Consider the following 24,693-nt stretch of genomic DNA (forward strand, 5'->3'; position numbering starts at 1 on the left):
GTGGAAAGTTGAGAATTGGTTTAGCAGGTTTTACTTACCTCTTTGTCTTTGCATTTCTGTGGTCAACATCTATGATTATCCTGTGTGTTTGGAATTGTAGTTTGTCCGCCTAGTTGGCAGGCCTGTCGAAGAGTGCCAGTTTTCCTGTGTTACTCTAGTGGTATGTATACCTGGCTTATGTCAGCATATTCTCCCACCCTGGGGTTGGCGATGTTTAGGTGAGAGAATTCTGGACCCTTCCTGCCCATCATGCGTCCCTACATAAGATTTCTATGTGGATTAGCGGTATGTGTACATGGGTGGTCAGGTCATTCCTCCCACCTTCTGGTTAGGGAAGATTAACTTAGGGGTCATGATTTCCGCCCTGGGATTCTTGTTTACCATTGGGTCTATGCTTCCTAGTCGTTTCCTCCCGTTTCTGGAGCAAAGAGCCAAGTTTTGAGTCGTTTTCTGAATTCCAGATGATCCTTTGTGTTGCCTATGTTTTTTGGCAGGTGATTCCAGGTTATTGCTGCCAGGTGAGAGAAGGATGATCCTCCGAATTTTCTTTTATTGTATGGTTTTGGTTCTAATCGAATGTTGCTGCTTGATCTGAGAGGTCTTGTCGGATAGTAAACAGTTATTTCCTCCTTATGGAACTCTGCTCCATGGCCATGGATTGCTCTGTGTGTTATGCACATTATTTTTAACATTATTTGCTGTTTTATTGGTAGGTAGTGTAGCAGTTTCAGTGCTGGGGTAATGTGTTGTCTTTGCAGTATTTTGAGCAGGTGTCTGACATCAGTGTTTTAGATGTGCTGAAGTTGTTTAGTCAGTCTGGCATTCCTAGTTATAGTCTCTTGGCGTAGTCTACTCTGGACATAATAGGTGCAATGATGGTGAGTGTTTTGTGGGTGAAAGAGAGGAATGGTAGGATCCTTGTTTACTGCTGTATGTGGAAGAAATATTTATTGATTATAGTGTTTGCTTGTTGAGCCATTGGTTCATTGTCCATTAAGACTCCCAGGTGTTTTACTATCATTGAAGGAGTCGGTGCTGTTCCCAGTTCAGTCGGCCATGGGATGTAGTGATTGTTTTCCTGCTTTTGGATGTGATTGTTGTTTCTGTTTTGTTTAGATTGGCTGTTAATGTTCATCCAGTTGTAGAGTTCTTGTAGGCAGGCTTCCAGTGTGGTGTTTCCTTCCTGTGTATCTTGTATTTTGAAGACAATCTGTGTGTTGTCAGCGTAGTTGTAGCAAGTGAGGCTGTGTTTTTTAATGAGCTTTATTAGTGTTATCAGTTATATGTTGAACAGCAGTGGGGAATAGGAGGATCCTTGAGGTATTTCACAGGTGGAATCCATTGTATTGGATTTGAAATTATTGATCTATGTGGATTCTGTTCTTTTTGTTAAGAAGAATTTAATCCATAGAAGTTTAGGTTGGTGATTCATATTTCTTCCAATCTCCTGATGAGGATTTCATGGTTGACTGTGTCAAATGCTGCACAGAGATCCAGAAGTATTAGAGCTCTGCTTCCTTCTGCATGTGCATTAGCCTTTAAATCGTCCCAGATTGAAAGCAGTGCTGTTTCCGTTCATCTCTTTGGTCTGAAGCCCACCTGTGCTTGGTCCAGCAGTTGGTGTTCTTTTATGAATTCTTGTGTTATTCTATAGACATATGTTTCGAGTATTTTAGATTGGAAGGCGTTGTTGGAGATGGGTCTGTAGTTGTAGAGGTCCTCCACGTTTCCTTCTGTGTCCTTGAGGAGCAGTTTGATGTATGCCGATTTGAACGATTGCAGTACTTTCCCTGTTGAAAGTGATTGGTTGAAAACATTTCTGTAGTATTCCATTGGTGTTCCTTGTGTGATAATTGACTTGTGTATGTCTCGGGGGCATGGGTCCATGTGAAATGTAATGAAGAAAAGAAGCATCATTTGAAGTTCCATTTTATTTTTCAATGTATTTAATGTAACTTTCAATAACACTGCATTTCTAATTAACTTGAAATAAGGCATGGCTGTGCAAGTCCTGGATGCAGCTTGGAAAAACCAGCCCCATCCTCAGGAATTTTCATCACAAGACAGATTATTGTTTGTAAGGCCACAGCAAAAATCAACTGATTCATCGTGTTCCAACTGGTTTTTCCAGGCCCTGCTCACAAAATATTGTTTACCTTAAATCCAAGACAGATGTTGAGCTTTCTATTATCATGAAACGGAATTCCATCCCCGCGTACTGATAGTGACATCTGCAGGCCAAAAATGGCAACTGCACATACCACTCTTGTCAAATTGAACATAATCTTTATCTTTATAGTCAGATAACATAGACATTTGAGACAAATTACAGCTTGTAGGTACACATATGTCTTACATGCAATATAGCCTCTAACTAATCTCTAATGATAAAGAAATGTAAACAAGTAGGAAAATAATTCTCTCTGTGAATATACATAACACAGGGACAGATAGTATCTTGAATTGTTCCTTCTGACAACTAGATAATTATCATTGTTTTATTAAACACACACATTTACTTCCAAATATATCATATAAAGGAAAGGCCTGTACAGAACATTAGGAGTGAATTCCCACTCCATTTAAGTCATGATCCTTAGTCACAAGGTGAGGGGATGAGTTTTATATTATAATATAATTTGCAGACACATAGGAGCATATTGGAAAAGAATATTAAAGAGTGTTTCTGGATACAACTGGAAAGAGATGACTGGAGAGAACTGCGACCAATAGGACACAAGTTTCCAGGCAGACTGGAGAAAGAGGTCCTTTCAGAGGCATATGAGCAGATTGGTTTCAGACACAGAGCTGAAAAAGAGAATTGCTGATGCAGCAACTCAAGATTAATAGGGTCCAAGCTGATTCCCCAAATTAGAAGGCACCTTCAACATGTAAATAGAAGCCAAACACAAATATAGATTATCCTTGGAGTGCTGTCCTTAGTAAAATTCTGGAAAATTAGGGGCTGGGAGCCCAACAGAAAACTAGTGTGAAAAGGGGCACAGAGGAAGTGTAAGATTAATTGGCAGTGTTTTCTCTATTTGAAATTTAATGAAAGTGATATTTAATTCCCTTAAAGCCCAATGCATGTTTGTATTGAGAGGTTCAGTTTAAAACTGACAGCATGTTATGCAATTTAAATGCAGATTGTCTTTGAAAAATGGTGCACCATTTAAAATACACTCCATGGATCCTGCTGGCATAGAATGACATGGGGCATAGGTCACAAACACTACTGTCTGATGAAGTATAATTTGTCACTGGTGGGAGACGTAGTAATACAACATGTTGTGGCATGTGAAGGAGATTAGAGAATTAATTCTATTCACAGAAAGCCATTCAAAGTGGAAACCCCTTGTAATCACCTTTATAATGTAATTGTAATTGGATGTGTCATTTGTATAGAGCCTTTATCCCAATGGTATGGTATGGTATCCCAATGGTATGGGCTCAAAGCACTGTAGGTGAACACCCTCATGGGCCCATAGTCCACGGTTTGGAAAAATGTATCAGAGGAGTTTAGAGTGCATGTGTGAATTCTGGGCAAAGCAAAGTCAGGTTGGGGTGGCCAGGTACCCACTAACTACCCATATCGAGCTGTCAAGTGGATGGGGTTTTTGGAGTTGACAAGAGAGTATGCAAGAGCAGTAGAACTCATTAAGCTTCCAGCAAGACCAAATTATTGTCATGGGGATGGCTGCCTACTACTGGCAGAGGTGTTGTGCGATGTGTCATTGGGAATGGTGTATGGTTGCAGATGTGTACGGCTGTGTGGCCTTGCCTTCGGCTACCTCCCATATGCATGGAGTGATACCCGTATTCTCTGGCTGGATTCTTGGTTTCGTAGGTGTTGCATGGACTCTCTCCTGTGTTACGCTATAGATTGCTAGATTATTCTTACCGTCAGTCTGTGATCTCATGGAATTTCTTGCTGCCCAGCCTACCTGAAGTGGTTGACTAGCTCAAGGTTTGTCAGAATATCAGGGTTTGTCAGAATGTCAGGGGGAATAGCCATGTCTTGAGGGCCCTCCAGAAGGCCAGGTGATCCTCTATGCATTGGATGCTAAGCAGCATTGAATTCCAGATAGTGGGTGCTTGGACGGAGCAGGAGGATCCCTATTCCAAAATGTACAGCCTATGTCTAATGTGAAAGGGGAAGGGTGATTCAATGTTGTACATATTGATGGAGAATATTATATCGCCAGACAAAAACCAGTAGATTTGAAGGCAAATTAATAGGAATAGATTAAAAGCTGCACACACATATTCATTCAAGCATATAGCTTGAGCGGTGTGTACACATATTTATTGAAGATTTTAAGGCAAGAAGTTGAATCAGATTCTGAAAATACTCCAGAGAATTTAACAAAGAAGTGGTACATACCATGAACATCGGGACCAAAGTTCCTGAATAAAGAGCTACAATTAATTTTAACAAAGGAGTGCCAAACCCACTCACTAACCAATGTACCCAAATACAGTTAAATATGTTGGAGCCATCCACACATTCAAAATATATAATGGCATTTTTTAAATAAAACTTATTTGGAACATGGCAGAGAAATGTATCCCGCATTTCAAAATTGGAATATTGAAACACAGCTGGTAAACCTGTAATGTCTCAAAAGTGTTGACAATTCTTGCAGTACTGTTCATAAAATTGCTTTTCCACAGGACAAAGGAAGTTCCACAAGATAGAATGAAATGTCTGTCATACATACAGAAAGGGTACTGCTTTATGGGTAGAGGGGCTAACCTTGGCAGGAACAATGACTAAGCTCCTCATGTTAAAGGAATGGTTTGGTCAAAATTTTTTATTGCCCCTGCGGGTCGGCCATGTGTTTTTAAGCCTTAGTCGCTCGATTTTAGAAAAATTTCCTATGGACCTTACCCGAGTTTTCGGCCATTAAACGCACGCGAAAACAGGCACCAGGGAGCCGCCATTTTGTGATAATCCTATCATTTCCCCCATCGTCCTGGCTGACCTGCTTTTGCGGCACTAAATCATATCCCCCGCCCCTGAGCCTGTCATCAGCAGACGCGTACCGCCCATTTCACAATGCCAAAGCACGTCTCGTGTCAACATTCACTGCGCTTCAGCTAATGACGTGTCGCCATGGAAATGGCAGGACGCCTCTTTCCTTAATAAGTATAAACAGACCGTTTCACAACACACAGCAGCAGATTTCCAATTCCATTCCTCTCTCTGTGCTACTTTGAGTATTCTGTGACTCGTTTCTGTGCTCTGGTCAGCTACCTTCGTTGCTTGTAGCACACATGAACAGATACCAGTACCACCGCTATCAATTATTTTAGTTTGTGTAACACACAAAGGATACAATAATGACCTACATGTACGAGCCCGAGTATACCGAGGAAGAACTACTGGAAAGGGAAACACGCGAAAACGATTGGGTCTTCGGACGGCAGTTGGGAGGACGATTCAACAGCTGAAGAGCCTGGACCTAGTCGCATGGACGGTGTTTCCACCTGATGCACATGCAATCGGTGCGAGTTAATGCCAACCGAGGACGAGAACTGCTGCTGCTGTGAAAACTCGGTATGCGTGGCCTACATTTCGGAAGGCTAGCCACGACCACAATGCATCACCGAGCTGCCAGACTTCAGGGCAGCCTGCCTCACAAACTGTGTTGAGGATAATGATGGTGCTTATGCACGAACTTCGCGCAACTGTTTGTCCTCGTAATCCGAGTAACGAGTAAGTATACTCTGCTTGTCATGCCACTCCCATTTCATGGTCTTCTACTATATCCAAAATTACATATACATATCATTGTAACGCACAAAAGTCTTTCAATAGTGTGCAGTGTCTAGGTAGCATTTGTCCGAGCAGAATGCCATTAGTTACAAGAATTGTCATTGACAACAAAGGTTTATTAAACTTATCTTGGTCATTTAAAAACAGTTTGTTTAATTCATTTTCACAGATGGTACAGGCTGGTGGCCTATCGTTCCTTTACATGGTGGCTTCACGGGAGGCATGGACACTGCGTTCGAAGAGTGATACCCGCCTGTGCCGTTCGTGCCATAAGAGAAACGTTCCCGAGTGACAGCGGTCAGTACAGGGGATTTTCTCTCGCTGTGCTGCAACTTGAACTGTACAATGTGTAAAGTTTTGTATTTTTGTATCATCAAAATAAGATACAAAATAAAACACCACATATATTTTAACAATGGTTGTTTTGATTTTTTAAATCAATCAAGTGTGTCTCCATTCAAGGATGGACATCAGACACCTGTGCTCGGAATGGGTGAAATTCAGGTCGCTGTGAAGCGGGGTGGTCACTATCTAAGCTAACATAATATATTATCAATAATGCATGCAGTAAATAACACTTTCAGTCGGTTATGTCTCTATAAAAGTCACACATATAACTATACTATCAATTAACATTGGATTATACAGGCCTTAGGTCAAGGGTCTTGACCACTATAATACACTGTTTGAAGTGTGGGTCTGTGCTCACAAAAATCTCCGATATGTGGCATTTGTTATTGATAGGCAACGATATACTGCAGTGGGGGTCTAATGTCAGTTGGGGATCTGCTAGGTGGGCATCATGGCGTGGTCAGTGGTCTGGCACATGAAGAGAATACCTTGCAGGGACACATGGTCAGAATGGCAGTAACTTTCCACTGGCGAGGGTGCATGGGCCTAACCCTAAAACCCTAAAACCCTAACCCTATGGGTAATGTAAGGATGCCTCGCTACACTAAGGCCTTTTCAAAACGAAGTAAGCAATGGGTGATCAAACCAGTCTATGAGGAAATGGAGTTCGACTTTGTCAAAAGCCTTATTGTTGCTGTATTAGAGAAGCACAGATATGGAATTTTGAACGTTTCTGTGCAGAGCACTGATCCATTGCCACCCAACATTGCCACTGTGCTATGTCCACCCAAAGGAGAGCTGGTTGTGAAGTACAAATCCTGGTTTAAATAATTGTAATACGATTGTCTTTTTGTAAATAAATGTTATTGTACAGTGTGCATACAAAGTACGCTAACCCTAACCCTAACTCCTACCTTAACCATCATGGGTGCTGAACTACCTGGTTGTCACCTCTATTCACCTCATATTGCTGACCTTGTCTATATGTGTATGTATATATTTTTTTTGATGTAACTAATTTTCGCAATCTCTTATAAATGCTGGGCATTGTTAACCGAGGGGAGGCTTGCGTATTGCAAATAATAAAACAAAGAAACAATAAATCTCACTTTCAATTCAACTCCTCTGGTACCTTATACTTTCCCTGACCTTCCCCAAAAAATTAAAAGTCTGAATAATTATGGTTCTTTGGGGCTTCAAAGCTCGCAGACAACGAGGACAAAATTGGGGCCCTTAGAACGCGCCAAGCGAGCCGTTGCAGATGGGAGAGAAGCCAGTTCGCATTTGCACATTGAGGCGCACTACATAGATGGATTCGAAACTTCAGGTTCTCACAGATGGCTTTACTACGGGATGTTGCAAAGAAAGAATGTATGCTCATTTCTAGTGAAGGTCAGCGGCTTTGACTTTCAGCTCGTGCCCTGAAGAGGCCCACAACTCGCACTGGCAGTATAAGGTTCTATTGTTTTTTGACCTTGAGAGACAGGAACCATGCCGAAAGAACTTCATTTGAAGAGGGGGCTGGGGGGTGCAATAACGTAAGAGACGATAAGGCAGAACATTCTTAAACTAGACCGAGTTTCATGTTAGTTCAGTATACAAAAATCGTTGTCAAGAGCACAGTGGGATTTACGGACTGCATTACGCAGAGACACAATGGAAATTGCAAATATAATGTAAGTAACTCTTTAGACGCTTTTATACTGGAATGAAGAATGAATGAATGAATGGATGCATGAATAAATGAATGAATGAAGAGCTTTGAAAACGTTTGTGGGATCGTCCTTTTAGCGCACACATGGGCATGCAGGTCCACATTCCACACGCATGTAGACAAAAAGTTGTTTCTCATTGTGTACTAACCTCGATTTATTGCGTTAGTTTTCGCATTGATTTTAGAGCCAAACATACTCCTTTGCACTATCCTTGAAAGCAAATAGTTTCAGCTCGGCCGTAATAAATAAAATGAATAATATTAATAAAGATCGGCTGGTGAGACTAATTATGAATTTTATGTTTTCAAAACAGGTATATACTTCCCTTTTGCCACTGCCACCAGTTTCAGACACCGGCAGACGGTTTCTTCAGCCCCCAGCTGCAGCTTAATGTAAACAACTGCACCATTCGGATGATCTTATGGGACGATCGCCAAGGGCCCATATGCCCTTACGCGGTACTAGCGGCTAGAAGCAACATATCAACCTTTAGGCTGGCCTAGTGCCTACTTGATGGAACAGCCTTGCGGTTCAACGTGCGACAAAAGTGCTTCTTTGAACGAAAACCAACACCCTGTGTACCATAAAGGAACAGCGCGCGACTCACGATAACATTTTACGGATATGCGGATAGAGATAAAAGAAAATAAATGACTTTCGGAGTTCATATGGCAATTGCTGAATATTCTATAAACATTTAATGTCAAATAAATATACTTTACCAAATGTACTGTGTTGCTGTTTGATTTTAAAGTACAGTTTCATATTCCGAATTGTGGCGCGCTGTGTTGTGAGCTGATCTGTGTTGGTTTCCAGGTTCTGTGTGAAGTCGCTTAGAAGACGACTGGGCGCGTTTGCCTATGCAGCACAGTAACGTCACAGAGAGAGGCAGGGAATATGAATGTTTTGATAATGTCAGGCTCAGGGGCGGGGGATATGATTTAGTGCCGCAAAAGCAGGTCAGCCAGGGCGATGCGGCTAGTGATAGGATTAACACAAAATGGCGGCTGCCTTTTTTCGCGTGCGTTTAATGAACGAAAACTCAGGTATGGTCCATAGGAAATTTTTCTAAAATCGAGCGATTTAGGCTTAAAAGCACATGGCCGACCTGTAGGGGCAATAAAAACTTTTGACCAAACCATTCCTTTAAGTGTTGAGACCCATTGCAGGACAACCTGTCTCATCCAAAGCCTCAAAACCTACAAGAGTGTTTAAATGTTAACGTACTAGAAGCCACCCAGACACCAAGGCCTCTAGTACTAAAGGTGTTTCTGTAGTTGTGTACTAGCCTGCTTACAGGGATTAGGCTAGTGAACCGTAACATGACTGGCTCACCATTATACCATTTTTGGGAGAGCTACTGCACCCCTGCCCAAAATACACTTATATGTCGAGAAAAGGATGCAGTTGTGGGAAATACCCTTGTCTTGGATGATATTGTCTGAGCCAGATGGGCTGTGATTAACTGGCTGAGGCATCAATCATTGAGAACGAGAGAATGGCCACTGGGAAACATGTGATGACGTTTTGAATTAAGTAGAACTCTTCCTAACTGTTCTGCTGTGCATTACTAGGAATCGCCTATACAATCATTTCTCCTCATTATTCACCACTTACTGTTCCAGTCCTGATTCCAGTCTCTGCAAATAATATTGAGAAAAGTATGAATGTGCCACCAATGAAATATGGGCAGATGTGCATGATAAGCTATTGATGTGTTTTACTCTTGTTGCCACATTTAGGGCCTGATTCATGGAAGTGTTTTATAATGGCGTAATCCCATAGGAAACCGTTCCATGAATCAGGCCCTTTGTGGCAACCCCTCGTAAGACGTTCATCTTCTGGATGTAGCTGTTTTTTTTATTTTTGCAGAACCTAAATAAAATATTGTTTCCTTTATTGTAGTAACAATCGCATAAGGGCATCACGGTGGGAGAAGAATGCATGGTCAATTTTGCAACCTCAACCTCTTTTGGTACACAACAAAAAGATGAATCACTTGCCACAGTCAGCAGCAATGGAACATAACAAATGTTGCCCAGAATGAAATCACTGTCTCAGTATGCATCTGCCGACCGACAATGATATATGATTTTCCACTAAACTTATTCTGTTAGGGAAAAAATCACCAGCATGATTCAATTTCATAGTTGTCATTGTGCCTTCAACCAGAATATGAGTGAGTGTAACACATTTTACCTGCACAATATGAAAGCTCGCGTGGAGAAAGCATTGCGTATTGTAAGAGGATTCAATTCAGCACTACAGCCAAGTTAACGCCTAGTCTAGAATACTGAATGAAAACCCTTATTGATATATCTTTAGGTCCAGTTCATGCGTTCTGGATGACTACCCCATCAGCAGTGAAACTTGAGTCACAACTGTGTTCCCAGGCCAACCTTCCTTTTGCTGCCCAAACTAAGGATATGCCATCTATCTGATAATTGAATTTCCTGTGCTCTGCCAGAGAGTGAACAAAGCCCTCTCCACTCAGGAAAAGGTTTTTATTACAGACGTTGTAAAAAGTGGCTTCCTCCTGGAGAAGCTGGGAGGGGCACTGCCTGTGAGAAGCAAGCTGGCTTGGCAGAAACTGGAAAGACTGGTTTCTGTACCATGTGACCTGAAAAGACACACCCCTGCAGCAAGGATATGGTTTTATAAAAAGGGGGATAATTCATAGTGCGGACATGTGAAAATTTTATAAATGATACCATAATTCTTGTGATTTTTCTGCCCACAGTTTAAGACGTGGTAGGAACCGGTGGTATGTTCAGGGGGGTTTTAGCGGAAAAGTGGATATTACTCTAAATATGTGCATGTTAAAAATCTGAAACTTCATCAGTTAATGTCCCTACCCCCTGCACACATGTATGTAAAGTTGGGTCCATGTCGGAAATTGAAAAAGCAGTTAAAAAGTCAATTATGTACACTCTTTGAATGCAAGCTCCGAGAATGAGCAGATTTGGACATAGACATGGCTAAATTCAGCCACACCATGTATATGTAATTTCAAACAACTGGGTAACTCTGAAGTATGGATTTTGATCATATATATATTTGGGTGCACAGATGATAAGGGAAGTTGTTTCAAGAGATCATAAAATGACATCAATCTGACTCACAGTTCAGTTTGCCAATCAAGCGGAGGAATGGAAGCCTGACCAATGACGAATGAGAGGGGCAAGTCTAGTGATGCAACACACACACCCATTCTCAAGAAACAGATAAAAGCAGAGAGTCAGGACACATAGAGACATTCAATTTCATCTGCCGCTGGAAGCCCTGCCGGAAAAATCCATACTTACCTCCATCAAACTCCAGAAAGCCAAACTAGAGACTTCAATCTATCCAGAGCAGAGACCAGACCAGAGAGAAAGCAGTGCTGTGCCTAGCAGAGACCAGACCAGAGAGAAAGCAGTGCTGTGCCTAGCAGAGACCAGACCAGAGAGAAAGCAGTGCTGTGCCTAGCCGAGACCAGACCAGGCGCTGTGAGCAGAATCCGGAAAGACCTGACCAGACTGAAGATCGTGACCAAGTCGCTTTCCTGTTCAAAATCTCTTGTGAGTACTTAGCAAAACTCAGAACACATCTCTTAGTTTAAATTCATCTAATTCAATCTATTTAACCTAAGTAGAACTGCCTCCTATCTGTCACCTGTCATTTCTAGTAAAATTTGTCATTTTGAAAAAGTGTGCGTTTAAAATTTACAAAACCAAAAACGACCTTTACTAAATTACTCATATCTCCGCAACCGTTTGGGCTAGAGACTTGCAATAACTTTCATTTGGAAGCTGAGATCCCAGGCTTTCCTAGGACCCCAAAACGGTAGAGATAGTCCTTGCGGTTCCTTTGTAGTAGCGCTCGGCGCATCCGCGAATTTTGCCGCGATTTGCAATTTCTTCACATGTAAAAAAACTGCTGCTGCCTGATTTCATTTGCCAGAAATTCGTTTAACCTGCTAACTATCCCTGCATCATTGCTAGTGTGAGCCTGGACTAATATTAACTAGATACCACTCATCCTGAACCTCTAAAAGGGAATTAAGAGCGTTTCCAGCATATTTCTCATTCATTGCTAGCACCTATCAAAGCATTTGCCTGTGTTTTCAAACTTCTGTTTAAGCTTGCTGGATTGAACTGAATTACAGTTGATTGCATTTCTGAGAACTGTGTGTTTTCCTTCCATTTCCTTGCCTTGCATCAAGGGGGGGAGGGGAGTAGCCAGAGAAAAGTGATTACATTGTTTGGTTGAAATCATATTGCGTATTTTCTGTACTGCATTCATTGAATATTGCATCCACCTGAGCCTACATAAAGCATCCTCTACCACATTATACTTTTGTTCCTATTTACCAGTGTGCTACCTTATCCATTTCATGTCAACTCATTAGTGATTAAAGAAGTGTGCTAGTGCCAGATTCTCCGTTGTTAATATTTACCATATCAGATTAAGTGTGATATTCAATTATTAATTTATTAAAAAGTGTGATATATATTTTAATTTATCAAATAAACCTTTTAAACTTGCAAAACAGAATTACTTCTTGGCTCAGTGGGGTCAGGGGGATTCCAAGAGAGGGGTGTTATACAAGGGTAGTCATCCAGAACGCATGAACTGGACCTAAAGATATATCAATAAGGGTTTTCATTCAGTATTATAGACTAGGCGTTGACTTAGCTGTAGTGTTGAATTGAATCCTCTTACAAAGTGGGGGCTCGAGCCGAGACGTTGGGTTAGATTTACCAGTTGTGCAGCTTAATACAGTGTGCTAACTGACGGGATACATACACCCGGTCGGATCACCACGCTGCATTACGCTGTGAAGCATTCCTCAAAAGGGACACTCCAAGAAAAGTTCTGTTCTGCAAAAATAAAATACTAACTTCTGTAAGTCAGGACAGAGACCAATCTCTAGAATGACGACCTTAGTAGACATGAAAATAGCCAGAGAGCACCTCTTGCATAAGCTATTTGTGAGAGGTGAATGGACCGAACAGGGCCAGGATGTGTGGTTGCAGGCCATCACACAACAGGTCACTGAAACAGGGTCAGATATATATAGAGATCAGGGTCCCTTACATGTGGCCCTGAGTGAACTATATATGGCTCCTAAAGCCAAAGAGGAACACAATAAGATCGCCAGGATAGCAGCATACCTGTACCTATATATGGGAGACATGCAGGATAGATGTGCTGAAAGCCGAAATCTGGCAAATAGGCAACAGATGGCATTACAGAAGGTCCAATCTGATCTGGACTCTTCTGAGCAGAGGCTGCAGAGGAGCCAGGAGTCAGAAAATGACAGCAGACTGTACATTACTAAAATAAAGGAGGATATGGATGTGCTGCAAAAGGAAAAGTCAGAACAGGATACTAGATTTCTGGCCCTGCAGAAGGAGCACCAAGACAGTTTGGACTCCTTACTGCAGAGCCAGAAAAAGCTGGAGCAACAGATCAATTTCAACAGGGCATGCACAGAGCAGGTAGCCACCCTGCAAATCCAACTAGACAGAGAGAAAGAGGAGAGCAATAAACTGATCCTGAAAGACCTGGATACCCAGGCAGAGTTTGATCAGGAGCGCCAGAAAGCTGGTGCCTTCCAAAGGCAAAGGGACGACCTGGCGGCACAAATGCAGGCTCTTAGTCAGGAAAGAGACGCCTTAGGCCAGGAAGTCTGCCATTTAAAAAGGAAAATGGAAGAAAATCACCTGGCCCACCAGGGACTGGGTGACCTCCAAAAAGAAAACCAGAACTTGCTAGAGCACACCAGGAGGGTGGAGGATGCTCTAGCAAGAAAGGAGCAGGCCAATAGGGACACAGCTCAGGAGGTAACCCTCCTGCAGCAAAGACTGGCCCAGTTCTCCAGGACCAACCAGGAAGCACAGAGGGAAAATGAGGCCCTCTGTCAACACAATGATAGGCTCCAACAGCAGGTAGCGATGCAGGAGAGACTGATAGAGTCGAGTAAGGCCTTAACTGAGGAACTGAAGGCACAAATGCAGGCTCTTGCATTGCAACAGGGAGCAGGGGCGGATAGAGATGAGGTTCGCTGGGAAATGGAAACTCCGGAGCATAACCTCAGGAGCCCTAGTACCAGAGGCCCTCATACCTCTCAGTCCCTGGACTCTGCCACCCCCATGTCCCCTGGCGCACATGAGCACAGGGCCACAGGGATGGCAGATTACTATCCAGCCAGAAGCATGGGGCTCATAGGCCAGTACCATCCAGGAATGGAGGGGTGGGCATCCGGGTATGGGCACCCAAGTACAATACAGTTCAGTGGGGAACCCCAGGAGAGTAGGCCCATTAAGGGCATCCTGAAAACCTCTGCCCAGTTAGGTCAGTGGAGGGGGTACCCATCAAATCCTGACAGCAAGGAGGAATCTGAAGACTCCTCTGAACTGCGCAGGACACAGGAGACCAGGTCCCCACATTCTGCCAGCCATTCCCAGGCTCGCAGAATCCGGGAAAACCTGGAAGAACAGACGGGAACCTCTGGGAGCAGTGCCTCTGAGTCCGACGAAGAATGGACAAGGGTTACCCGAACCAAAAAGGCCAATAAGGCAAAAAGGGCCTTGCTCAAGGACCCCTTAAAGCAGATTAAGGCGATCAGGAGCGTCATCACGCCTTACCATGAGAACGCTAAGTATTCTGTTTGGGAGCACTTAGAGTTGTTTGAACAAATGATGGAGACTTTCCATTTGAAGGACAGCCAAAGCTGCATTCAATATGTAAAGTGGACCTTCTCCCCGGAATACTCCAGTTTCTTTGCGGGGCTGGAGGACCAAAATCATTTAAGATGGTCCACCTATAAGGCGGCCATCCTGAAACATTTTTCTGTTCACAGAAATCCTCAAGAGGCTCGCAAGGCAGCCTACAATTTGCAATGTGGGGAGGATCAGGCCCCACAAGAATTTGTGCAGGAGTTAAAGCGGGCTTTTGCACAGACCACAAGAAGGGTGCGCACGGATAGCCGTGAATTTATAAACACGTTTTTCCATGCCTTGCCCAAATATATCATGACCCAGCTCGTGAGGGATTTTCACGAGAAAAGATCTTTAGACTGGGTCATTGAACAGGCTACCCGCATCTATGAGGTGCAGAAGCCCATAGAAAATAAAAGCAATGCCCAGAAAAACCCCAAAGCCAACAGCACCCCTGCTGCTGCCAAGGTGGCAGAGGTAAAGGTCACCCCCGTTTTGGATTTGGAGATGGGGGGGCCTAAAAACCTACCTGCACCTCATAATGCTAGGCCCAGAAGGTCCTCGGGCCAGTCGCAGACAGGGAGCCAGGGAGGCAGCCCCACAAATGGGGTCCCTCGCTCTCCTGACTATGTAAGTCCTCGCTACAAAGGTAACAGACCCATCCTGGGTTATGTGTGGACTCCTCCAGCCCAAGGGGGGGGATCCAGCCAAGCACCTAACCCAGGGAACTTCCCTCCAAACTTCCCACGGGAGGGCAGAAATTTACCAAACCCTGGGCAGAACTTTTTCCCCAGATATCCACCCGACTTCCAACCCCAAAATCATCCATCCTTCTTTCCTCAATTCCCTGAGCCCAGACCACTGAATCCGGGAGAGGGGAGGCCAAGGGTGGAGGGGTACCAAAATCTTCCCAACCAGGGGTACTACCAGAGGAGGGACAGCTACCCTTCCCGGGATCAGCCCAGGGGAGAAAACAGGGCCCCGTATCAGCCTGAGCGGGTTTCCCAGTTAGAGCGCCAGGTTCAAAACATGGCGCGGGATATGGGTCATATACTGAGGGCACAGCAGAACCCTCAGATCAGCATGCCGGCGCAGAACGCACCCAACTCTGGACCTGGTGCTCCAGAACAATGACGGGGGCAGCACCCCGATAACTCACCGGTTCCCAGGGGAGAGGCACAAGGGGAAGGGGGGTGTAAAGCCTTGGAGGAAGCTTCCTTCCTCACTTGTAAACAGCCCCTGGAAACCCAGGAACCGGAAACAAAATCTCTTGCCCCTGAAAGTCTGCCTCCTAAGGAGCAGAGGGGGGGTAGGAGAAACAAAAGACCCAAACAGACTCAGTTTGAGGAGGAGGTACAGATCTTCCAATTTGAGGGAGAGGGATCCTCAGAGGATCCTGGGAAAAGGATCTTCTCCTTCAGAGAGGGGGGAACTCCTCCCAAAGAAAAATGGGTCCCTAGGGATGCAAATCCAGACTGGGGAGATGTGGAGACTGAGCTACCGCCGCCCACCATCTCATCCCAGAACCAACAGCAAGAAAACCCCCTGGTTCAAACCCATCCTGGTGACTGCCTCCAAAAAGGGTTGGGCGGCCCAGAACCGGAACCAGGGGAACCCACAATGGCTCTGATCTCCAGCTGCAAAATTTTTCTTTCAGATTCCCAAGGCTCTCCACAAGATTCTGCCCAAATCCCTTCGCTAGCGATGTCCAAAACCAGAAAATTAGCCCACCAGTTGTCCAAAAATGTGCATTATCTGTGCCCCCTTGAGGAGAAGGAGGGAAGATATTATGCCCCGGTACAAGTACAGGGGCAGGGTACAATCTCGGCACTGGTGGACACTGGATCTCAAGCTACCCTTCTGTCCAGAAGGGCCTTTGACGAACTGAATGCAGGAAGGGGAGAGAATTACCAAATTCCTCTCACCTCTCTTCCTGGACAACTGCAGAACTTTGACGGGAAGGAAATTCCCGTTGAGGGGACTGCAGACTTGGACATTAAAATTGGGCGACATAAGTTGAAACACCCGGTCATAGTTGTGACCCCAGAGGGCACCCCTTGTTTACTAGGGAATGACCTCCTGAGAAGGTTGTCACCCCTAATAGATTGTGTAAACAAGGTCCTCTGGACCCAGACTAGCCGACCAATAAAATTAAAACATAGCGTCAACCATGTTAGTTTAAACGGCACATGCCACATGGTTGAACAAAAATCTGACCAAGTAGAATTTCACTTCCAGAATAGCCAAATTCCAGACGTGACAGTAATAGCAGTAGGACAACAGACTGGTGATGGGGGGTCCTCTCTATTTCTGAAAATCAACCTTCCTTCCAGTCTAAAGTGGTATTCCACGCTGGAAGGAAACACTCTGAAATTCTATACTAATCCACAATCAGGAACTCCCACTCCTATGGTCCAGAAAGATGTGAAATCAGCTCAAAGCCTGGCTGATATTCAGCAAATTGGAGAGCAGTTGTTCATCCCTGTTCAGTTAAATGATGGGAAGGACTCTGTTCTCGCTCGAGTGTGTGTGAACAACGGTAAGAGCTTCATCAGCGAAGCCATGTTTCGCCAACTTCCAAAAGATCCAGCCATTCCCACCTTCAAACTGATAGACAAATGGGAAATGGACCTGGAAGCACCCAATTCAAAACATCTCCTGCCAAGCAGGTGTATGCTCAAAATCTCCATTGGCAACAAGAGCATAGTCCATAATTGTTGGGTCGTGCGAGACGTCACTGCCGCCTTTTACTTAGGCAGTGACATTCTCAATCGCTTTGCCATTAGTTTGGACCTAATAAACTTCAAAGCTTGGTCCCGATTAGCGGATAATCCCATGGGCTTTGATGATCCAGAAAAAGCATTTAGGTCAGCTCAATTGCTACCTTATGCAGTTGAAATTCAGGTTAAAGAGGAAGTCACCATCCCAGAAAGGACCCGACAATTCTCCCTGGAAGTGAAAGTTAAAAGGGGACAAGAGTTGAAAAACCCTGATGCTTACATACATCTAAATGCTTCTCTCCAACAGCAAGGGTTGGGGGTAAACCCAACACCATTAGTCAACATAGAACATGACACCATTCCAATAGAGGTGGATAACAGCGACTTAAAGAGTATTACTCTAGCCGCAGGCACCATTATTGGAATGGCGGTTGATGACCAACATTTCTCCATTGATCTTGTAAATGAACTGTTAGGACCAATCCCCAAGGACTGTGTTGACAGTGACAGTGAGGACCATACAACACCAGACAGGATTTTTACCCGGCATGGGGGGAACTTCCTGGTGTACACTTCCTGCCCCTATGGTAAGGAAGATGTGACTTGTGATTTCAGGAGGGATGAGGCGATTTTCCAGGTCCATGAGGACTGCCTTTCCCACCTGAAGCCTCCAGTCCAAATCAGCACTCTGACCAGGGACTTCTCCACCCAGCTGGAGGAGGCCGCTGAAATAGCCAAACCAGAAGTCTTTCCAGGCTTCAGGCAGATGGTGGAAGAGAGAGTCAACCTAGCTGATGCCTGTGTGACTCTGGAACAAAAGCAAAAGTTGAAACAAGTTTTCTTGGATTTCCAAGATCTCTTTGCGGTAGACTCATATGACTGTGGTCGCACTGACATCCACACAACAACAATCCCCACGGACCCTGGCATGACTCCTGTGTTTGTGAAGCAATATCGCTTGCCTCTCGCATCAATGGAGTCCCTTACTGAAATAATTAAGAACCTTGAGTCCCGGGGAATAATCCGTCCAGTCCACAGCACCTTCAATAATCCGGTGCTGGGAATATTGAAGCCAAACGGCCAGTGGAGACTCTGCGCCGACCTCAGGGAGCTCAACAAACGGGTCCATACTTCCCGATGGCCACTGCCCTACATTGACCAAGGGCTGGCCCAGATCCAGGGGTCACAGGTATTCACTGCAATAGACCTGACCAATGGGTACTGGACCGTGCCTGTCAGTAGGGAGGACCAATACAAACTGGCTTTTACCTTTGGGGGCCAGCAGTATACATGGACCCGGACTCCCTTCGGATACCTCAACTCCGGCAATGAATTCAACATTTTCCTACACAAGGCCATGCCTGACTTGGGTGCAAGGGGTAACCTGGCTTATGTAGATGATGTCCTCATCAAAAGTTCATCTGTGGAGGAACACATAGCGGAGATCCGTTATGTTCTGACACAGTTGAGGGCCGCCGGAGCAAAACTTTCCTTTCAGAAAGCACAGTGGTGTAAAACCCGTGTTAACTTCTTGGGGCATGAGATTACTCCTCAGGGTCTTTGTCCCCAGGAAAAGAAAGTGGAAGCACTTCAGAAACTGAAAGACCCCACAACTCTGCGGGAACTAAGGAGCCTCCTTGGACTGACTAATTACAGCAGAAAGTTCATTGAGGGCTACGCAGAGATCACCAGACCCCTGATTCATCTCCTAAAGGGGGGGGTCAAGTGGGAATGGGGTCCAGAACAAGCCGAGGCAGTAAAACAACTCAAAAGAAGCCTCTCACAAGCGCCTTGCCTAGCTTACCCTGTCAGAAACAAGGAGTTCTTCCTGGAGACGGGGTTCTCTAATACGTGCTTGACGGCAGTATTATATCAAAAGCATGACAAGGTCAATAAAGTAATCTCCTATGCGAGCAAAACTTTATCCTCTGTGGAGGAAAAATTCAACGATTGTGAGAAGGCACTCCTGGCAACGGTGTGGGCATTGAAGAATTACCGCCCGTTTATCCAGGGGGAACACATCATAGTGGAGACTCCACACCAGCCTCTGCAATATCTCCAAAGTGACAGAATCCGGGCCGGAAATGTGAGTAATTCCCGAATTACTTCCTGGATTCTGTCAATGCAAGGCTTTCCTGTGGAGGTCAGATATGGCCAAAACAAGAAGAGTCCCCTCGCGCAAGGTCTGGCTGACTTGCATGATTGTGCCAGAGAAAACTGTCTCGAGGACGAAAGTCTAAAAATAAAGGACAACATGGAGGCATACCCTAATTCCCCCCACAAAGTCTTTGAAGAAGACAAGTGTGAGGGAATGCCCACTGTGTATGTGGATGGATGCTCTTACCATGTCGACAACAACGGGGAGAAAGAACTGGTGGCCGGCGTAGGGAATGCATGGGTGAATGAGTCCCCAGAACCCTCCGCTGGATACAAAATTGGTCCCCGAAGTAGTCAGGTGGCAGAATTGATGGCTGTGCATCAGGCCATCCTCACTGCTGTCCAGCATCAACTCCACGAACTGGTCATAATCACAGATTCGGATTATGTACGGAACGGGTTCGTGGAGCACCTGGTTAATTGGAAAACCAGAGGCATGTTATGTGCTAACAACAAACCCTTGAAACATGGGAAGTTGATCCAAAACATTGATGATCTGGTCACATCGAATGGGATGACCATCTACTGGAAAAAGATCAAGGGTCATTCCAAAGTAGAGGGACCAGACAAAACTGGAAATGACTTAGCTGATCAGCTGGCCAAAACCGGGGCCATCCAAGGGGATCTAATTGAGATTGAGTCCCTGTTGGGGGAAATCCAGGTCACTGCTATCACTAGGTCCCAGACAAATGCTCACAACGACCTCTCAATTGCACAATGGAGTAAGGAGACCCCTGATGCTGATTTGATTACTGCTCAGAAGGGGGATCCAATAATTGGTAAATTTTACCAGCACCTTGAGGACCCTGAGAACTTTCCCCTGACGGATACCGATTACATTGGGAAAGAGGACCTAAGAGTGTTGATGAAATGTCCCAAAATGTTCCGGATCCAAGACGGTTTGTTGGTAAGGAAATCCAAAGCTGGCCACGATCAGTGGGTGGTTCCTACCTCATTCCGAAGCCTGATGTTAAGTCACGCCCATGATGCGGCCACTGCCGGTCATAGGGGGTTTCACACAACATTGGAAATCTTAAGAGAGGTTGCATACTGGCCACACATGGGGCAGGACCTCGACCAGTACCTGAAGGGTTGCCTTGTGTGTGCACAATTTCAGCCATCATCCCTCACACACCGGGCGCCTTTACAAAAGAGGGGAATGACACTGCCATGGTCAGATTTACAAATCGACTTTGTAGGCCCTGTGATTCGCTCGGCTAGGGGGAATAAGTACATGTTGACCGTGACATGCTTGTTTACCAAGTGGGTGGAATGTCTCCCAGCCCCAAATTGCAAGGCAGAAACTGCAGCGGCCTTGATGATTAACCACATCTTTTCCCGTTTTGGTCTACCTCAAAGGATTGAGTCAGACAGAGGTAGCCACTTCACCAGTGAAGTAATGACAAAGATGTGGGAGATACTGGGGGTCAAGAGAAAGCTGCATATTGCTTATAGACCAGCTTCTTCTGGGGCAGTAGAGAGATATAACCGGACAATTGTGAGCATATTAAAGAAGTTTGTGGCAGATTCTGGGCCAAGTTGGGATATCCGATTACCTCTGGTCCTAATGGCCATCAGATCTACCCCTTCATCTGCAACCAAAATGTCACCATTTGAGTTGATGACTGGGCGCAAGATGGTGCTTCCGCAGCATTTGCTCTACAGGACCCAAGAGCAGACACTGATAAATGCCTCCACTACTCATGAGTATGTAGAGAATTTAAGGAAACACCTCCAACATGCTTTTGCTTATGCTCAGCGGAATCTAGAAAGATCGACTGATAGCATGAAGACCCATTATGACCTGAAAACTTCCAGGAAGGAATATCAGGTGGGAGACCGGGTCTATCTATACAACTTCCAAAGGAACCAGGCCAAGCAGCGCAAATTTTTGCCTACATGGAAGGGACCCTTTGAGATCGTCGATAAGATCTCCCCTGTGGCCTACAAGATCCGCATCCCCAAAGGTGGTTCGGCAGAGGGGGAAGACAAGTGGGTCCACATAAACCAGTTGAAATGTTGCCATCCCAGGCACACTCTGCAACAACTGGAGGAATCCTCTGGAATCCTAGCGGGTACTGTATCAGACTAATTCAGTTCCAATCATAAAACCTACCACATCTAGTCTCTAAAATATTGTGATTTACATGAAACTGTCTCTAGTGATGCTGTTTTTTTTTTTCAAAATAAGAATGTAATGTTTTGTTATGATGAAATGCATATGCCGCCCCACTATCTCAACAGTGGTGGAAAAAAATCTATGAATAGGTATTGCCGCTCTTCCTTTGTCGTCCTAGGAGAAAGAAAACCTTGAGACGGGCCAAGGAGGACGATCCGGAGACCGGGAGCTGAGACGCAACGGGCTCGGGGTACCGCCCAATCTTCCCATCAGGACCGGCGAGGAGAACTGATCGATCTGACCGGATGGAGGAAAAGATGCTGAACTGTGCCATCTATTGGAAGAAGATGAGGAAACATCCCAGATCTTGCGAGTCCCATCAGTGAAACCGAATGGCCATCGCAAGAGGGGGGCTTGTGGGATGTATTTACCCATGCATCCTAGCCCTACCTCAAAACTGTGCAGTACTGACATGGAAAACATCATGATGGCCAGAGCTTCCCAGAAAATGCACAGGGAAATGCAGGAAGAATAGGCTGCCACCCATTTTTGCCGATGTTATGGGCACAGAAGGACGCTGCCTAAAACCACCATTGGACTACCCGCACAGTCATCTGAAACCATTGGGAATGGCAATGCTGATTGCCAAATGCAACCTAGAATTGTGGGGAATTCATTTCTTAAATCCCAAAAATGGGTGCAGTACCAGTACTCACCACTATCCAAAAGCCGGCGTTTTAAAACCACTCTGTTTCCCTGAAGGCAAGTCAAAATGCCTATTTTCAAACATTGCAATATGTGCAAAATATTTACTGAACACCAGCAGACATTTGGCAGAATGGAGTTTTGTGTGCCTACAAAATCTGGGAAATGAAGAGCCCAAAAACAATGCTTATAACAAAAATGCTATGGAGTCAGCAGCTTAAGCCTAACTGCAACTGGATTTAAAACCACCAAAATCGAAAATGTTAAATTAAATGAGTGACCTATGTTTGGTGTCACATGCCTTTGTAACTGTTGAAATGTCATAGTTTTGCACTTAGAATCAGCATTCTAGCTGCATGTGTAAAATTACAAGTTATTTTAAAAGCAACAAAAAGTTAGCTGAAGGTCTGGCTTAAGGAACTGAATTCTGCCTGGCAACTACCCCATCAGCAGTGAAACTTGAGTCACAACTGTGTTCCCAGGCCAACCTTCCTTTTGCTGCCCAAACTAAGGATATGCCATCTATCTGATAATTGAATTTCCTGTGCTCTGCCAGAGAGTGAACAAAGCCCTCTCCACTCAGGAAAAGGTTTTTATTACAGACGTCGTAAAAAGTGGCTTCCTCCTGGAGAAGCTGGGAGGGGCACTGCCTGTGAGAAGCAAGCTGGCTTGGCAGAAACTGGAAAGACTGGTTTCTGTACCATGTGACCTGAAAAGACACACCCCTGCAGCAAGGATATGGTTTTATAAAAAGGGGGATAATTCATAGTGCGGACATGTGAAAATTTTATAAATGATACCATAATTCTTGTGATTTTTCTGCCCACAGTTTAAGACGTGGTAGGAACCGGTGGTATGTTCAGGGGGGTTTTAGCGGAAAAGTGGATATTACTCTAAATATGTGCATGTTAAAAATCTGAAACTTCATCAGTTAATGTCCCTACCCCCTGCACACATGTATGTAAAGTTGGGTCCATGTCGGAAATTGAAAAAGCAGTTAAAAAGTCAATTATGTACACTCTTTGAATGCAAGCTCCGAGAATGAGCAGATTTGGACATAGACATGGCTAAATTCAGCCACACCATGTATATGTAATTTCAAACAACTGGGTAACTCTGAAGTATGGATTTTGATCATATATATATTTGGGTGCACAGATGATAAGGGAAGTTGTTTCAAGAGATCATAAAATGACATCAATCTGACTCACAGTTCAGTTTGCCAATCAAGCGGAGGAATGGAAGCCTGACCAATGACGAATGAGAGGGGCAAGTCTAGTGATGCAACACACACACCCATTCTCAAGAAACAGATAAAAGCAGAGAGTCAGGACACATAGAGACATTCAATTTCATCTGCCGCTGGAAGCCCTGCCGGAAAAATCCATACTTACCTCCATCAAACTCCAGAAAGCCAAACTAGAGACTTCAATCTATCCAGAGCAGAGACCAGACCAGAGAGAAAGCAGTGCTGTGCCTAGCAGAGACCAGACCAGAGAGAAAGCAGTGCTGTGCCTAGCAGAGACCAGACCAGAGAGAAAGCAGTGCTGTGCCTAGCCGAGACCAGACCAGGCGCTGTGAGCAGAATCCGGAAAGACCTGACCAGACTGAAGATCGTGACCAAGTCGCTTTCCTGTTCAAAATCTCTTGTGAGTACTTAGCAAAACTCAGAACACATCTCTTAGTTTAAATTCATCTAATTCAATCTATTTAACCTAAGTAGAACTGCCTCCTATCTGTCACCTGTCATTTCTAGTAAAATTTGTCATTTTGAAAAAGTGTGCGTTTAAAATTTACAAAACCAAAAACGACCTTTACTAAATTACTCATATCTCCGCAACCGTTTGGGCTAGAGACTTGCAATAACTTTCATTTGGAAGCTGAGATCCCAGGCTTTCCTAGGACCCCAAAACGGTAGAGATAGTCCTTGCGGTTCCTTTGTAGTAGCGCTCGGCGCATCCGCGAATTTTGCCGCGATTTGCAATTTCTTCACATGTAAAAAAACTGCTGCTGCCTGATTTCATTTGCCAGAAATTCGTTTAACCTGCTAACTATCCCTGCATCATTGCTAGTGTGAGCCTGGACTAATATTAACTAGATACCACTCATCCTGAACCTCTAAAAGGGAATTAAGAGCGTTTCCAGCATATTTCTCATTCATTGCTAGCACCTATCAAAGCATTTGCCTGTGTTTTCAAACTTCTGTTTAAGCTTGCTGGATTGAACTGAATTACAGTTGATTGCATTTCTGAGAACTGTGTGTTTTCCTTCCATTTCCTTGCCTTGCATCAAGGGGGGGAGGGGAGTAGCCAGAGAAAAGTGATTACATTGTTTGGTTGAAATCATATTGCGTATTTTCTGTACTGCATTCATTGAATATTGCATCCACCTGAGCCTACATAAAGCATCCTCTACCACATTATACTTTTGTTCCTATTTACCA

The 24,693-nt window shown here is 44.5% G+C and overlaps 1 protein-coding gene across 1 annotated transcript in view; it reads right to left on the reverse strand.

Moving 5' to 3' along the window:
• Positions 1–24,693, reverse strand: part of CALCR (calcitonin receptor) — a 2,903,406-nt gene that overhangs the window by 1,322,637 nt on the left and 1,556,076 nt on the right. The gene's annotated exons all lie outside the window — the stretch shown is intronic.

The sequence above is a fragment of the Ambystoma mexicanum genome, chromosome 2q (genome assembly GCF_040938575.1).
Source record: "Ambystoma mexicanum isolate Mex_15411 chromosome 2q, UKY_AmexF1_1, whole genome shotgun sequence".
NCBI lineage: Eukaryota > Metazoa > Chordata > Amphibia > Caudata > Ambystomatidae > Ambystoma > Ambystoma mexicanum.